The sequence below is a fragment of the Lissotriton vulgaris genome, chromosome 12 (assembly GCF_964263255.1).
Source record: "Lissotriton vulgaris chromosome 12, aLisVul1.2, whole genome shotgun sequence".
Classification (NCBI taxonomy): Eukaryota; Metazoa; Chordata; class Amphibia; order Caudata; family Salamandridae; genus Lissotriton; species Lissotriton vulgaris.
The window spans coordinates 654,605,605-654,621,892 of record NC_141700.1 but is presented as its reverse complement, the minus strand read 5'-3'; the positions used below and the strand labels follow the sequence as shown (position 1 = coordinate 654,621,892).

Sequence of the window (16,288 nt, the reverse complement as noted above, 5' to 3'; positions counted from 1 at the left end):
CTTAGCTCGATATATATTCTATGGGTTTATAATAGATCGTTAGAATTAGGTTGTAGCCGTCCCCAGGTAGGAGTGTGCATACTGTAGCAAGAACAATCTCAACAAAGTACAAGTGGCTTACGAACAAAATGGTTTGAAACTGAGATTACTGACAAATCAAATATATTTCAAAAAGGAGCTGGAGCATTAAACTAAATATGTTACAGATAAAGAGTTAATATCTAAACAACTTAGAGATATGTTGTCATTCTCTTTAATACATGTTTGCGTGATTCTTCGCTCATTCTGAGGAAAATAAAAAACTTAACTTAAAGAAAATAGCAACTGTCGAAAATGTGATAAAAAAACTTCAATAAACAAAGTAATTAACTTAACTCTTTCCCTTAATACCTGGATTAAGTCCTCCAGTTATACATTAACAAACATTGAAATTCCTATATTAAGATTTTAGATCGGAAAATGCAGTAAATGTATAGATGTGGTTCGAATCCTTGGTTCGGAACAAGTTTATAACACATTTGTAAAAGTTCTAACAATTACTGAATAAATAACATTAATTTGATATATTCACTTTAAAACGCTGTCTATTTACATTTTAAATAGACCTACTATTGTATTTTAAAAGTATGCAGCATGCGGTATTGTGCAGAGGTTATGTAATCCTGGAGGACAGGAAGCAAGGGGGTAGCTTTTATTTATTTATTTATTTATTTATTTGCTTGTAAAGCGCCTGAGTCAATTCCCGAAGGGATATCTCTGCGCTGTTGCTTGCAATTTATGGCAAATTACTTTGTGCGTAGAAGCTGAAGAGGGGGGATGAAAACTATGGCCTGGTGAAGAGGTAAGTTTTCAGTTTTTTCCTGAATAACACTAAATTCCTGATCTGTTTCAGTTCGGTGGGTAGGGAGTTCCGAAGTATGGGTCCTTTGTAAGACAGGGCTCGGCCTCCCTGTCTAGCTCTTCTTATCTTAGGAACCTGTAGCAGCAGATGGTTACTAGAGCGAAGTGCGCGTCCAGGGATGTATGGTACAAATTTTTCTCTTAGATATTTGGGGCTGGTGCCATACAAGCATCTGTGTATTATGTTACAGATTTTAAATTTGATGCGCTGCTTCACAGGAAGCCAGTGGAGTTGGTGAAGTAAGGGGCGGGAGGGCGTTCTGGGGGGGGCATTGAGGGCCAATCTAGCTGCTGTATTTTGGACAACCTGAAGTTTGTCTAGTTGTTCTTCATTCGCCGATAGGTATAGTCCGTTGCAGTAGTCCATTCTGCCTATGATTAGAGTTTGGATAAGGGTCTTTCTGTGGTTGTCTGGCAGAAATGGAAAGACACGTCTTAGAAGCCCCACCACATGAAGGCAGGCACCTGCCACCTGAGCGGTGTGTTCTTTGAGCAGGAGCGCTTGGTCCAGCTTGACACCAAGGTTTTTTGCTATGGGTTTGGGGTTATGCGGGGAATGCTTGGTGAGCACTCCCCCAGTAACAAATGTATTACTAAGTGGTTGGCTGCAGATGCTTTCAGTCGGGTACAGCACACACACACACTAGGGTGACCAACTGGCATGGGTGCAAATTCAGGACGGGGAGTGTAAAAATTCAGAACAAAGGGTCAAAATTCAGGACAGAAATTCAGGACAAAGGGTAAAAATTCAGGACCAAACTTCGGGACAAAAGTTACGTTTGAAAGAGATATCTGAGGAGGTTGCACTATATATAGTGATATATAAGTAATCCCATCTATATCCAGACATATTCATCCATTTGCAAACCTATCCATCATGTCTTCTTCCTTCCATCCAACCCTCCATCCACACTTTCACTCATCCATCCATCCACCCTTTCACCCTATCCATCTGTACACTCATCCATCCTGTCTTCCAGCCATCGATCCATCCAGCCATTAACCCTTTCAAACCATCCAGTCATTGTGTCACTTACTCATCCATCAACCCAGTCACTCATCCTACCACCCATTCACCTTTTCAGTCATCCATCCTTCCTCCCTTTCTCTCTCCATTGACCCTTTCACTTAGCCATCCTTCCTTCCATCCACCCATCCTTCTACTCATTCACTTATGAATCCATCCATTAACCCTATCACTCATCCATCCTTTCACTCATCTATCCACCCATTCACTCGCCCATCATCCACCCTTTCACTCATCCATCCATCCTTTCGCTCATTATCCATCTATTCACCCTTTCATTCATCCATTCACCCTTTCACTAATGCATCCATACATCCCTTCACTCACTCACTCGCCCACCTTTTCATATTAATTATGAGCTGAGTCTTTATCTGCAGAGTTGCATACAGAGGAGGCCCATCAAGAATTTCACCCTTGTTATAGTTCCTAAGGCAAGTTCTAGGATAGGCCATGGGACGGACATACCCCTCACCCTCAATCTAAAATAGCGAGCTTCTTCTCTGGATATTGATGAACGCAGAAATTGAGCAGGGAGGTGGAGTTCAGTAACTTGCAGGCAATAAACACAACCCCTTAATCGGTCACAATGGACTGAGGGACTCCTAAAGTTCCAACCAGGCACAGGCTGATGGCCGCCTTCAGTACGCGCCGGGGTCCACCTAAGATGCTTATCCCTTTATTGACCGGTGAAAGTCGAGGTGGAGAGCCATAAGGAGTCCTGGGGCAAAGGTATGGGTGCCAGTTGCACAGCAGACTTCTCTATGTATGCGATGGGGTAGGAGCAACGCAACCGCCATAGCAGTGCTTCCGAAGACCTGCTAAAGCCTTGGAGCCTAAGCGCGGCTCGACCTTCTGTTGGCCAATCGTTGTACAGTGTATATACATGAATAGCCATATGAGCTATAAATTAAATACATGTGAGAGGAGGGCTAAGGAGAGATGAGGGGCACCATGGTGGGTGGTGGTCCGGGAATACATAAAGAAGGTCATGGAAGGGGCACCAACAAAGATTGATGCCTGGGCTCCACTAATGCACATAGTTTAGAGTTCGACAGTTCTTCCAGAGCTTTTGCAGCAACCACCTATAACGTTTTTGTGATACACAGTTACACGAAAACTATGCCTCATTGTTTAAAAAAAGTTTGCCATTTGCAAACAAATACAGAACAGAGACATTTTAAGGCAAGGCCAAAGTGTGCAACTTCCAAGGACCCCCAGCTATAAAGCCCGCTCCCTCCCCTAGGAAGATGATATATTTCTATAATATTTATGTCTATTTATCACAACGTACGTCCTCTCCTGTGTAGTTTTAAGGCTTGTTGGGCCCCAAGGGAACACATTTATCAGCTGTTGCTGCATGATTCAGTTTCTAAAACTTTAACATAGCTTAATATTATTGTACATTAAGTAAGCTTCAATTTTCAGGAAAATGGTTAATAAAATTCACAAATGTTCCGAACAGGGGGGCTCTAAACAGGTCATGCACAGGGCCACGAAAATCATTAAGATGACAATGCTATAGGGCAATACCTATCAACGGTGGATCAGGAGCATCGACACCGGGTCCATTGCACAACAATTACTGCTGCCTTTTACAGTGCAAACAGACAGCGGGGGACATTATCATTGCTTGCACTGGGGCCCAGTGCTCTCGTGTTACACCACCGCACAGAGACCATATTTGAGCTGTCATTTAAACTATTTAATGTGTCGTGCAATGAAAAATTCTTGAAGAATAGCCAAAACTGCAGGAAAACTAACAAGCATTTACAATGCAATGGTTTCGCCTTTTGAAAAGTTTGAGCTATTGGCACTGTAAATGACAACATTTGTATTTATGTGTTGGTCTTCAAAACAGATAAATAAATGGCATTGTCATTTACAATGCCAATAGTTTAATCTCTGGCAAATGCCACACAAAAACACACATACAGACACACACAGACACACACAGAGCCACAGAGCCACACACACACACAGACCCATACACACACAGACCCACACACACACAGACCCACACACACACAGACCCACACACACACAGACCCACACACACACAGAGCCACACACAGAGCCACACACAGAGCCACACACACACAGAGCCACACACACACACACAGAGCCACACCCACCCACACAGAGCCACACCCACCCACCCAGAGCCACACCCACCCACCCAGAGCCACACCCACCCACCCAGAGCCACACCCACCCACCCAGAGCCACACCCACCCACCCAAAGCCACACACACACAGGAGAGCAAGCACAGCGAGGGGGCAGGGAAGCAAGCACAGCGAGGGGGCAGGGAAGCAAGCACAGCAAGGGGGCAGGGAAGCAAGCACAGCGAGGGGGCAGGGAAGCAAGCACAGCGAGGGGGCAGGGAAGCAAGCACAGCCAGGGGGCAGGTAAGCAAGCACAGCGAGGGGGCAGGGAAGCAAGCACAGCGAGGGGGCAGGGAAGCAAGCACAGCCAGGTGGCAAGGGAGCAAGCACAGCCAGGGGGCAGGGGAGCAAGCACAGCCAGGTGGCAGGGGAGCAAGCACAGCCAGGTGGCAGGGGAGCAAGCACAGCCAGGTGGCAGGGGAGCAAGCACAGCCAGGGGAAGGGGAACCAGGGGGCGGGGAGCAAGCACAGCCAGGGGGCAGGGAAGCAAGCACGGGCAGGGAAGCAAGCACAGCCAGGGGTCAGGGAAGCAAGCACAGCCAGGGGTCAGGGAAGCAAGCACAGCCAGGGGTCAGGGAAGCAAGCACAGCCAGGGGGCAGGGAAACAATCTTTTGGAGAGGCTAGATATTAAATTATAAATTACGCTATAGTTTGCTGTGTACAGTGTGTTCATTTATTCTTGGGAAGATACAACAGTGTTGTCAATATCCCTAATCCCCCTTTTAAGATGAGTGCTGTTAACCTGGTCCCTAAAAGGTGCCCACAACCTCTCCTTGCGGTGTACCCAAATGGCAGCTTTGCTTTTGGTTATCACCCTCACCCACTGTAGAGAACCCTACATCTCCACTCGTGTTTGAGCCCCCCCCTGAGGGGGCACTGGGAAGGGAATCTAGCGAAGTGCGAGGAGTCAATTGAGCGGGAAGAGCGGACCAGTCAGGTGCTGTGGTGCTCAGTGTCCAGGCTGCAGCATCTCTCTGCTCCGCTCCCGCGTGCACCCCTCCCACCTCCTTCACGTGTCTCCTCCAGCACAGCTCGGGCTCTCACAGGCGCTGAGGCTGCAGTCTCTCACAGGTGCCTCTTCGTCCTATGGTGGCCGCTCCTCCCAGAGACTACCGGAAGCTGCCCCTCCTCTACCTGCAGCTAAGCGCCCCAGACCACGGGCCTATCTGCTGAGAGCTCCTGCAGAAGGTGGCCGAGCCGGACTGCCTCTCAGAAGCACCTCTGAGACAGGTAACCCTGCCTTCATATTTGGGGCTCTGAAACTTGCTGGTTAGTTTATTTGACTTTATTCCCCCCTCCCAAAACGCACTGTATACTATGCTGTGCTATTTCGGAATTGCCCTTGAAATAGGCATGTTGTATAAAGATCTTTACGGCAAGGGCACTAGACCATTGAGGGCTTTTATGTGCTTGGAACCTGTGACCGGAGGGTTAAATGCATATGTCAGGTGCAGGCACAATGACTGTTTCAGCTACCTTCCTGTGTCGGGAACTGTTAACCTGAGTGTTACACACACATACATTCATACATCTCAGTAGTAGGCACTCCAACCCCATGTGCTATTTTCTAGTGATTGGAACTTGTGGTCCGAGGGTTGCACATACAGCTGGTCAATACTTCAGCTGTGTTTCTGTTATTGAGCGCGTGACCGAGAGCTAGACACATACCTCAGCAGTAGGCACGTGCACCCCCTGAGCTATCGTGCTGGGGGGAAGGCCAGGAGCCCATAATGGACGACATCGACAACCGAAGCCCTACAACTCAACAGTCTCTCATTTGGAGGGCCGAATCCTGGATTTCACTCGGATGTCCCCTGCTCATAAGTGACAACCTTTCAGTTTTGACTGTCGGGTGTTCTCAAGTACAGGTCAGACTGGGTCAGCATCTTCTTTATGCCCAAGAATACGTCAGCACCGATCTGGGGTTCCACAGTTCGAGAATAACGTGGACGCAGAGAGTGATAGGGGAGGTGATCTGGTCTAAGAGCGAAAGTTACCCGCTTTAGGTCTGCTCCAATCTCAGCTCCGCACTTGGGCTAAAACGACGCGATTTATTCGTGGCGAATCCCTTAAACTCCGTATGTTTAAATCTTTAAAATGTGATGAATCTCCGCATATTAACTGTGCTTGTCTAATTCAAATGAGACGATGAACACGACCTTGTATGCCCTCAGAACGACTCCTTAATATTACAGGCAGACATTGAGCTAGAGGCGTCACCATATGGCCATCTTCAGCTTGCAGTGTTTACGGCATCGGGACCGGCTGCAGCTCGGGAGGCGGGGATCTGCTGTGGGAGGGGAGGCGGGTATCTGCTGTGGGAGGGGAGAGGGAGGCGGGGAGAGCGGAGGAGCAGATACTGATCGGAAGACTCATTTAACACAAATATTTTTCTGTTTGCTAATTGCTTTGCTAATAATTGCTGCTTTGCTAATTGTAAATCCATAAAAAATGATTAGCACAAGAGCAGCAGCCGGGAGCCCGGCCGGAGACGAGGGAGGCGGGGATCTGCTGTGGGAGGGGAGAGGGAGGTGGGAGAGCGGAGGCCGTGTTAGATAAAAAACAATTTCAGGGCTTTTTTTGTTGTTGTTTGCGGCTGTCTCTGCCTCCTCTCCTCCCCCCCCCAAGCCACGGGCCTGCGGAAACCTGGGTCCTCTTTTCCTGGACCCCTCGTTCATGCTCCTAACCTGTAAAATCCTCCACCCACCCCCAATGTGTCACCTCTCCCTGTGTCTCCAACGTCCCTCCATCAGAATGTCTTCACTGATAGCCTCTCTCCTTCCCCTTAATTACCCATATCCTGCTCAAACTCAACCACTCATCCTACTAAACCCCTTTGAGCCCTAATTACCTCCTTCGCATAGCTGTCTCTCTGGCATTCGTAAGCCATGCTTCCACCACTTCACCTCCTGTTACAGGCTTCGTCTGCAGTACATTGCGATTACTATTCTGCCGGCTTCGGTTTGCGTTCCAAGCCTCGATATTGATTGCAAGACCGTTTTGGCATGCGGTTCTTCACAGATTAACTTACTTGGGTGCTGCTAATACAAAGTTAGTTGGCAGTCCACCTAAAATATCGGGGTTAACTGCGCCAGTTTACACATATTGTTTCTTGTGCTGAAAAGCCGACTGCAAACTAAAACGAGGCTTGAAACGCATGAGGGCAAGCTACCGATTAAGGCACCGGTTTCTTAGTTCACTGGTGCAAGTATGCACGCATTCCTTGCAAAACAAGATCCAGGGTAAAATATTTATTTATTTATTTATTTATTTTGCATCTTGTACCGCGCAAACTAAAACCCGAAAGTGTCAAGGCGCGGGAGGGGGGCGTGACACACGGACAGCGGGAGGGGGGCGGGAACGGGCACAGGATGGGGGAGGGGGGTGGGAACGGAGCACGGACAGCGGGGGGGGGGGTCCAGAACGGCGCACGGACAGCGGGCGGGGGGGGGGGGGCCGGGAACGGGCATCGGACAAAATGCATAAACTTACAAAGTGAAAACACATTTATAAACAAAATGCTCCTTACCTGATTGCCTCGTGGGAACTCGAATCTTGCAGCCAACTCCAACAACAAACACTTGTAAAATGAAGAAAACAGGCCGACTCGAAAAAAAAAAATAAGACACACCCACCGCCGCAATGACGATCCGAAGTGGGTGGAGAGCGAAAAAATCGCGGGAACGCCCCCGAATCTGGTCCGGCCTTGACGGACAGATCCGGCTCCCAATGGCTAGCCTCCATTTATGGAGCTAGCCAATGGGAGCCGGGGGACGTTCCTGAAGCACATATAGTAAACAATAGATTTCTCTGGGGGTGGAGCTAAAGCTCCGTGCCCCAGGTGAAACCTAAAAAATGCATTAGGCTTGGATTCTGACATTAACAGTCCCGCAGCCTCCAATCCAGCCAAAGGAGCCTTGAGGCCTGGTCCCTTTAGACCGCGTTTTACCGAGTCTACAGGTCAGGGGGTCGAGTAAGTGTCCCGAAAAATGTTAAAAGGGAAAGTCAAAACGTGCTTTGCGTGTTTCAGAAGTACCGGGGCTGGGTACCTTAAAGCTGCTCTCATTGGCCCTGAATCAGTGCTAATGAGAGCACTCCTGCACTCATGCAGTGTACCTGCGAGCTCTAGGGTTGGCTGATGTCTTTCAAGCCAATCCTAAATCGCTTTGCTTGGTCTCTACAGCAAACGGTTGGGATTAGAAAGGCACATGATTGGCTGCAAACGGTTGGGATTAGAAAGGCACATGATTGGCTGCAAACGGTTGGGATTAGAAAGGCACATGATTGGCTGTGACCTAACAGCTGTTAAAATTACGGACAAACGGCGTCCGTTAAAGAAACCTTCACGGACAACGGACAGACGGCCGAAATTACGGACTATCCGTGAACTTTACGGACGGTTGGTCACCCTAACACACACACACGTATTCTCTAGTAAGTGGTTGGCTGCAGGTGCTTTCGGTCGAGTACAGTGGAGAAGTGTGGTTCAATGGTTAGAGCGGCAGACTGATGCAGAAGTCTGGCCCGGGACCAGCGTTCAATTCCCGCCCCGGCGGGTCTTGGGCTCAATTTCCTCGGACCTGATAATTCTCGCCTCCGTGCCTATTCTAACCATGAGTCCCACCCTGCAACTCTGGGCAATAGCTTGCTTAATCTCCACAACGGCCCCAACAACGCTAGGATGCCTGACCTCACCATGGGGGTGCCCAGGAGTGGGCACTTCACAGGGAAAGGCTAGGAAGGATTCCTTAGCGGTATTCGTACAAAGCGCCGAGATGCCTCCGGGTAGTCGTGCGCTATACAAATACGTAATTATCATTTATCTTTTATCAGTACACACACACACATACACACAAGTATTCTCCAGTAAGTGGTTGGCTGCAGGTGCTTTCAGTCGGGTACAGTAAGGTTTTGTCGGATTTCACACACACGCACGCGCGCTCTCTCAAGTATTCAAGAATATTGGTTATGTTACAAAATAGTGCGTCTCCTCCCACTCAGTATCTCTTTAAATCAACAAAACCTCTACCTTTTCACTGTAAGCCAGAACAGAAGGCCCGAGTAAGAATAACTACAGTTAGTTATTCCTCCGATCAGCCTTCAACTGCCTTTCATTCTTTCTACAAGGATTTCACCTTACACGCCCGATTTAACGTCAACACCAGTAACTGACTTTAAACTGCAACCTTCTGCACTCCAATCACATCCTTTTCATTACACAGCCTCTTGCACCATACAGTTATGCAATTCTATGGCAGGACCTGGAGGCGCGGATTAGGCTTTTTTCTTTCTTCACTTTATTTGCCAGCAGCCTTTCAAAGAAACGATTTTCATGAACACAAACTATGTTGCCCAAGAGACATTAGGAAACAAGCATTGGCATAGCCAATAGGTCTCGCTTAGGGATCTAATACGTTTTTTGCCATGGAGCACATTATCCTGGGTGCTACAACGTGTACTGTTCTTTAATAAGGACACTTTGACACTAATAGGCATATTATAGGACTGCATTGTGAAGTACAAGTTTTTTTTGTACAAATAACATTAGCTTTGTCTGTGCTGTCAAGGTAGGGTAACTCAGTTGTGTAATGCCATAGTTGGAGAGATTTGTTTAACTTGTAATTTGGAGGTCAGATTTTGCCAGACTAGCTCGGCCTTTGTAATGTTGATAACATGAGTAGAACTATATAAGGTGAAACGACATTGCAATGCATCAAGGACAAAGCAGTAGGATAGTAAGTAGGATGTAAACGACTAGCCCTTCTAAAAAAAAATCCACATCTAATTAAATGGCATTCAATATTATTACGAAAATAAAACAGCTTGAGTAAGCATGTCTGACATCACGGCTGTGAATGGCATACCAAACTGCTGACAGATGCTAGGGGCGGCACAGTATGCTGAGCACAGATTTTTAGTTTATGTTTTTTTAAGCCACGCCCTTAATTACAATGGCCATGTCCCTTTGAGAGACCCCCCCACCCCAGTTTTTTTCATCTCACTTAAAGTCCTGCATTTACCCACAGTCAACTCTAACTTGTGTATTTCAAGTTGAAGACAATAAAGTTCTTAAAATGTGACGCATAGGCGTCGCCACTGCTCACGCCGCTGTCCAATGAGAGAGGGAGTGAGCTGAGAGTGGGAGTATCCAGCCTAGGTTTGACTGCGGGCGGGCGACCACGTTATTGGATGAAAGGTGATGTCGGAAAATGTCGCGAGTCACCAGGCGAGCGTTAGGCAGCAAGCGCAGCAAGAAAGAACAACTTGCGGAGCAGTAAAAGCTCCAGCTGCCGAAGGAAGAGCGCAATAGCGCTCTTTCCCAGTCCACGACATGTGGCCGCTACAGGCTCCGCGACCTTCGGGTATTTCAGTGCAACCAGTGTTAGACTGTGCTGGGGGACTCTCTGCAAATGTGCGGCCAGGATGAGAAACTTGACTTAGTCATCTGTTTGTTTGTTTTATTTTTCATTTGAGAATTAAATGACACCGTGTAAAAGCATTCACTTCATTATACAGCGAATAATAAATACATTTCATCCAACAGTATACAAAAAACAGAAAGAAGCATTAAAATCCGATTATTAAAATGGGACCTTAAAAATAGAGAAACCATTGGAATAGACCTCGAGATTATATATTTAAGGGATGAATATAAAAGAGAACCATTATATACATTATAGTACAATCTAATATTGTTTAGCCCCACATTAATTCCTCCTACATCCTAGCGGCCCTCCAAGAAGCCACGGGAGCCCAAACCTTTAGACCCATAGCTCGTTTTCTTTTACCCTTAAGCTCATACAGGGCCGCCTCTAAATTGTGCATACCTAGGAGTCTAGTCAGCCACATCTGGAATGTTCCAAGCAGCTGAAATAAGAATATGGAGCACTGCCACTGAAATAAATACCAGAGCCTCCGTCTCAGCATTGAGATCGAGCTTGCTTTCGCATCCTTAAATCATCAGTGTTGGGGATAGATTTATCTTAACATCTAGCAGCCCCTCCCAGAATGCCTCGATCTCTTTTTTAATCATTTTAAGTTTTTCACACTGAAAAAAACATGTGTATAAGATCAGCTGGACCCTTCAGACATCGGGGGCATCTGTTATCCTCCCTTTTACCGCAATCGAATAGCTTAGAGGGGGTGTAATATAGATTAAAAAGAGTTTTAAAATGTTGCGCTTTCAGATTAGAGGAGCGTAAGAATCTTTTATCTATCTGTAGTGCTCTATCCAGGTCAACATCAGGATCTTCCAGTTTTGAGGCCCATACGGCCTCGGTTTTTACCATATCATCCTGCATTTCCTCCATAAATGTTCTATATATTCCTTCAATTCTATGACCTCCTCCCCTCAAGTAGTCCAATATACTACACCTTTTGTCTAGAGTGATACTGGGCCTCTTAGATTTAATTGTATGAACAACTTGAGCGTACTTCAAGTCCTGGTTGCCGAGGAGGGAGTACCTCTGCTTAAGGTCTTCTAGGGGTCTAATCTCTTCCCGAGCCATAATATCCCCCAGTGTCAGAATACCCTGTTGCTCCCAGTGTTTCCACCTACCATCGCTACACAGGTTAGGGAATAGCTCTGAGTTCCATAGGCGAGTGTGGGGATTAAATCAGGGAATTCCCAGGCATTTCTGCACTGCGACCCAGACCCCCCATATACTTTCTATTGTCTTATATCTCGTTTTCTTATAGTACCGTCTCTCCGTCCTTCTCAGTAATACCCCTATTGTCTCCCTACCTAGTATCAATTCATAAATTGAGGGAAAGTCATCCTGCCCATTAGGGGTATTTAAGTCATTTACATCAGGATTGAATAGAATTGCCATATGCGTTAGTAGACAGGACCAGTGATAGTACCTAAGATTGGGCATCCCCAAGCCTCCTCTTTCCTGTGGCAAGGACATACATTTTAAAGATCTACTAACCTTTCCGTATTGCCACAGAAAATTCATAAATATAGCTTCTATTGCTTTGATAAGTTTTTCCTCTATCAGAAAGGGGATAGCCTGAAATGTATATAAATTCTTTGGGAATATAGTCATTTTAATAACGTTGGAGCGCCCTACTATTGAGAGATGTAATGTGTCCATCCTTTTTAAATCTGCCTCCATCGATTTCATTAATGGGGCAACATTATCTCTGATGATGTGATCTGGCTGAGAGTTAATCGTTACCCCTAAATACACCACCAAGTCAACAAACCTAGGATCGGATTTGACTATATTCTTGGAGCAGAGCACCTGGGTCTTTTCTTCATTTAAGCGATATCTTGAATGTCTACCAAATGACTTGGTGAGGTTAACCACTGCCCTCAGAGCTACGTCGAGTGCTACAGAGATAACCGCCAAATCATCAGCATATGCCAAAATTTTGGTTTCAAAGCCCTTAGTAACTACTGGTTTAATTACAGGGTTGTTCATTATCTGCTGTATTAAGGGATCTATATAGAGCGCAAACAAGATGGGTGAGCACGGGCACCCCTGCCTTGTCCCTCGTGTAATATAGATCTTCTCAGAGCTTTCGCCCATCATTTGGATCTTGGCAACTGGACCCGAATACATCGCCTGGATAGCCTTCCGGAATCTTGGTCCAAACCCCCTTTCCTCCAACACTCCCCTCAGATAGTCCCACCTGACACGGTTGAATGCTTTCTCCGCATCGAGGAGGATCATTGCCATCCCCTCCTCCCCACCAGCATGGATATCAAACAACGTCATCGCCCGTCTTATATGATTCGTGGTGCCCCGGCCCGGAATGAAACCATGCCGCCAGGGAGAAACCAGACTCCCAATACTCCTCCCCAACCGGATTGCCAATATTTTTGCATACATTTTATTATCCGTATTTATGAGGGATATGGGTCTATATGAGCCCGGATTTTCTTTAGGCTTCCCCTTTTTATGAAACCCCACTATATTGGTACTCCTCCATGATTCTGAAATGTTGCCTGTCTTTATAAACCCATTAAATAAATCGAGGAGCAGTGGGATTGTTTCCTCTAATACCTTTTTGTATACCTCCAAGGGTATGCCGTCGGGGCCCGCAGCCTTCCATGCTGCTAAATCTTGTAAGGCCCCCGATAGCTCCTCCAGGGTGATGTCCTTTTCAAGGGGTTTTCTGTCTCCCTGAACCAATTTGATTCCTGACTCCCCCCCGCTCTCTCCTTGGTATCTCTACAGTAAGTTTCTCCTGATACAGTGCTTGATAATACCTTTTAAAGACATTCCAAAGTTCCAACGGTTCCTCGTAGCCCCGGCCCTGCACTAAAATACGGGTTATGACATTTTTGGAGGCCACCTGTCTAGATGCGGAGTGCAAGCACCCTGCCTGCTTGTTCCCCTGTTTCATAGAGCCTACCTCTCTGCGCTTGGTATTCGGAGGCTGCTTTTTTGCCAATTGATTCTGTATCTCTGCTTTAATAGAGCTTACTCTTTCTAGACTATATGCCCCCTCCCTACCCTGCGAAATATCTTTCCCATGCTGTTCCTCTGCTTCCATCAGTTTATTCATTAATTGTTCCCTTTCTTTACTGGTCCTTTTCCAGATTTGGGAAGTATAGCTGATGGTTTCTCCCCTTAGTGCTGCTTTATAACTGTCCCAAACAGTATTCCATGATGCGCTGTATCTATTTGCGTCAAAAAATGCCTGTGACCAGATCTGCTCCACATAGGCATCGTCTGTTAACAGCTTTCTATCGAAGGTCCAGGGCCTGTGTTTTTTAACCGGCCTATTGGAATCCATAGTTAGAATCAAAGGATTGTGATCTGACAGTATCATTGGCAATTTCCAAATTTTTACCCTAATAAGCTCTGTAGTGGAGATCATAAAATAATCCAATTTGGAATACTTCTGGAATGGGTGTGAGAAGTATGTAAACCTAGGGCTCCCCGGTTCGCTATTCCCCCAGACATCACTTAATCTGTGCGATTGAATCATTGAACAGACTGCCTGGGAAACCCTGGGTTTACACCCAACATATACAGTTCCACCCACAAAATCTGCTGCAATATTCAAATCCCCACAAACCACAATCAGGGGTTGACAAATCCACTCGCCCGCTCGCATTTGTGAGGGAGAATGGATGAGGACGAGCTATTTTTAGATCCTACTCGCCCTTTCTGGCGAGTAGGAAGACAAACTAACTTTTGTCCTCCGTCTTTGAAAACGGAGCAAAAGTGACAATATAACAAGATTTAAAGGCATTTTTATTGCTCACAAAGGGACTGAGCAATAAAGATGCCTTTAAATCTTGTTAACTTGTCACTTTTGCTCCGTTTTCAGAGACAGAGGTCAAGAAGGTTGCAGTTGGGTCGAGGGGATTTTCCAAGTTACTAGACCTGCAGGACTAGTACAATTTTTTAGATTTGTCGAGCCTTGACAATAGGGGCAGGCCACTCGGTCAACTCCTTTTCCATACAATCAAAGACCTCAGGATCATCCTGATTTGACCCATATATCCCACAGATAGAGATGCCTATATTCATCTCACATATTGCCCATCTACCCATGGTGTCTGCCTTAAACCGCTTTACTCCTCCCAGACCCGCCTTTCCTATGATGGCCACCCCCCTGATAGTTGAAGTCTGAGAGGAGCAAAGGATCTCATAGCCCCTTAGGTTTAGCCAATGTTTTTTTCGCCAAGGCAGGTGAGTTTCTTGTAAACACAAGATGTCCATCTGTACAGATTTTACAAATTTCTTGAATCTTCCTCTTTTTTTCCAATCATTAAGGCCCCCTATATTCAGAGAGCAGATCCTAAGTTTGGACATACTTCTGTCTACATTCTACCTCCTCTTCAGCCCACCTACTTAGCATACTAGGAACATATTTGATACATGGGTCGCATTTCATCTGTCTGATTATATTTACATTTAGATTTGTATCATAGATTCTCTTTTTTACATTTCCCCCCACCACCAGATTCCCTGCCCTCCCCTGCCCCTCCCTCCTTCTCCCAAGCCACCTCCCCCCTCTGCCCCCTAACCCCCCTGAACCCTGCAGCCTCCCTCGTGAAGTGCTCAGACTGAGTCTGTGCACGTGATGGATTACAGTAAAGCAGTGAGGGCTACCTTAACGAATACTACTACAAAAAAAAAAAAAAACTTTTTACCCCTTATTGCATTATATTTAAAGCAATCAGCCGTACTTTCAACATGCATATTATACTATAAAGTACTAAGGGCAAAAAAAAAACAGAAGGAAGACAGAAAACCTAATAAATTAGCTGCCCAAAGAGTCCAGACATTCCTGCGCTTTGATTTCGGACGCGAAATATTGTGTCCGCCCTTCATAGATTATTTTCAGGTATGCCTGCATTTTTTTCTCCTGGAAGGGCTTGATCATTTGTCGCAGTCTCCAGCGCCTCTTGACAGTCGTATAACAATAGTCCAGATGGACAAAGAATGACACCCCTTCACTAGATCTCTTAGCGTCTGGTCTTGCTTTTTCGTCAATGGACTGCCATGGAACAAAGTTACCAACAACAAATGCCTCCGCCAACAAACACCAAAACGTTAAACAGACCTGGGGTAGAGTTGCACAAAGGGTCAAACTCTCACTCACATAGTGTATACTTTAAACACTCATCTACAGGCCGGGGTGTATATGCTGAAAGAAATACTACAGTCGTATCTACTTCCCACAAGTGGAACACAGGTGCAAAAAATGTGGAGACATAGAGAGAGCGCCTCACGGTAGTAACAACCGAGGGGTTTCCTGGCTTGAAATTGCCAGTTTACCCACTTCTCATCATCGGTCGCTCTCTCCTTGTCGTGACAAAACAAACAGAGAAAAACCCAAATTATAAACTTATATTGGGTGCCGTGTATGTGGACAAACTCACATGAAAGGGGAACCAACCCAAACTGGCTGTAAGGAAATAGCCCTGGAATACACATCCTCTGTCTGCAAAATCGGTATAAAGACCAAAACCCATCAGAGTTTATTTTTGTGGCTTCTGCTAAAAAGGAAGGCGGCACTCCACAGAATACTCAGAGACTACTAAGCAGCCAAGGGTTAGTGTTGCACTGACAGCCAGGTCCCCAGAAGGGAAGGAACATCGCCTGCAGTTAAGTCTGAAGAAGGAATTATTGGACGGTCCTGGGTACAAAGACATCTTGCCCATGAGCGAGGGAAGGAAGCGCCAATCATTCAAGGGGAGTTGATCATGGAAGAACTGCCATAACTGACCC

General features: G+C 46.3%; 1 protein-coding gene across 2 annotated transcripts in view; it reads right to left on the bottom strand.

The window, feature by feature from the left end:
- CA5A (carbonic anhydrase 5A) overlaps nt 1–16,288 on the bottom strand; it is a 395,762-nt gene that overhangs the window by 189,671 nt on the left and 189,803 nt on the right. The window lies entirely within an intron of this gene.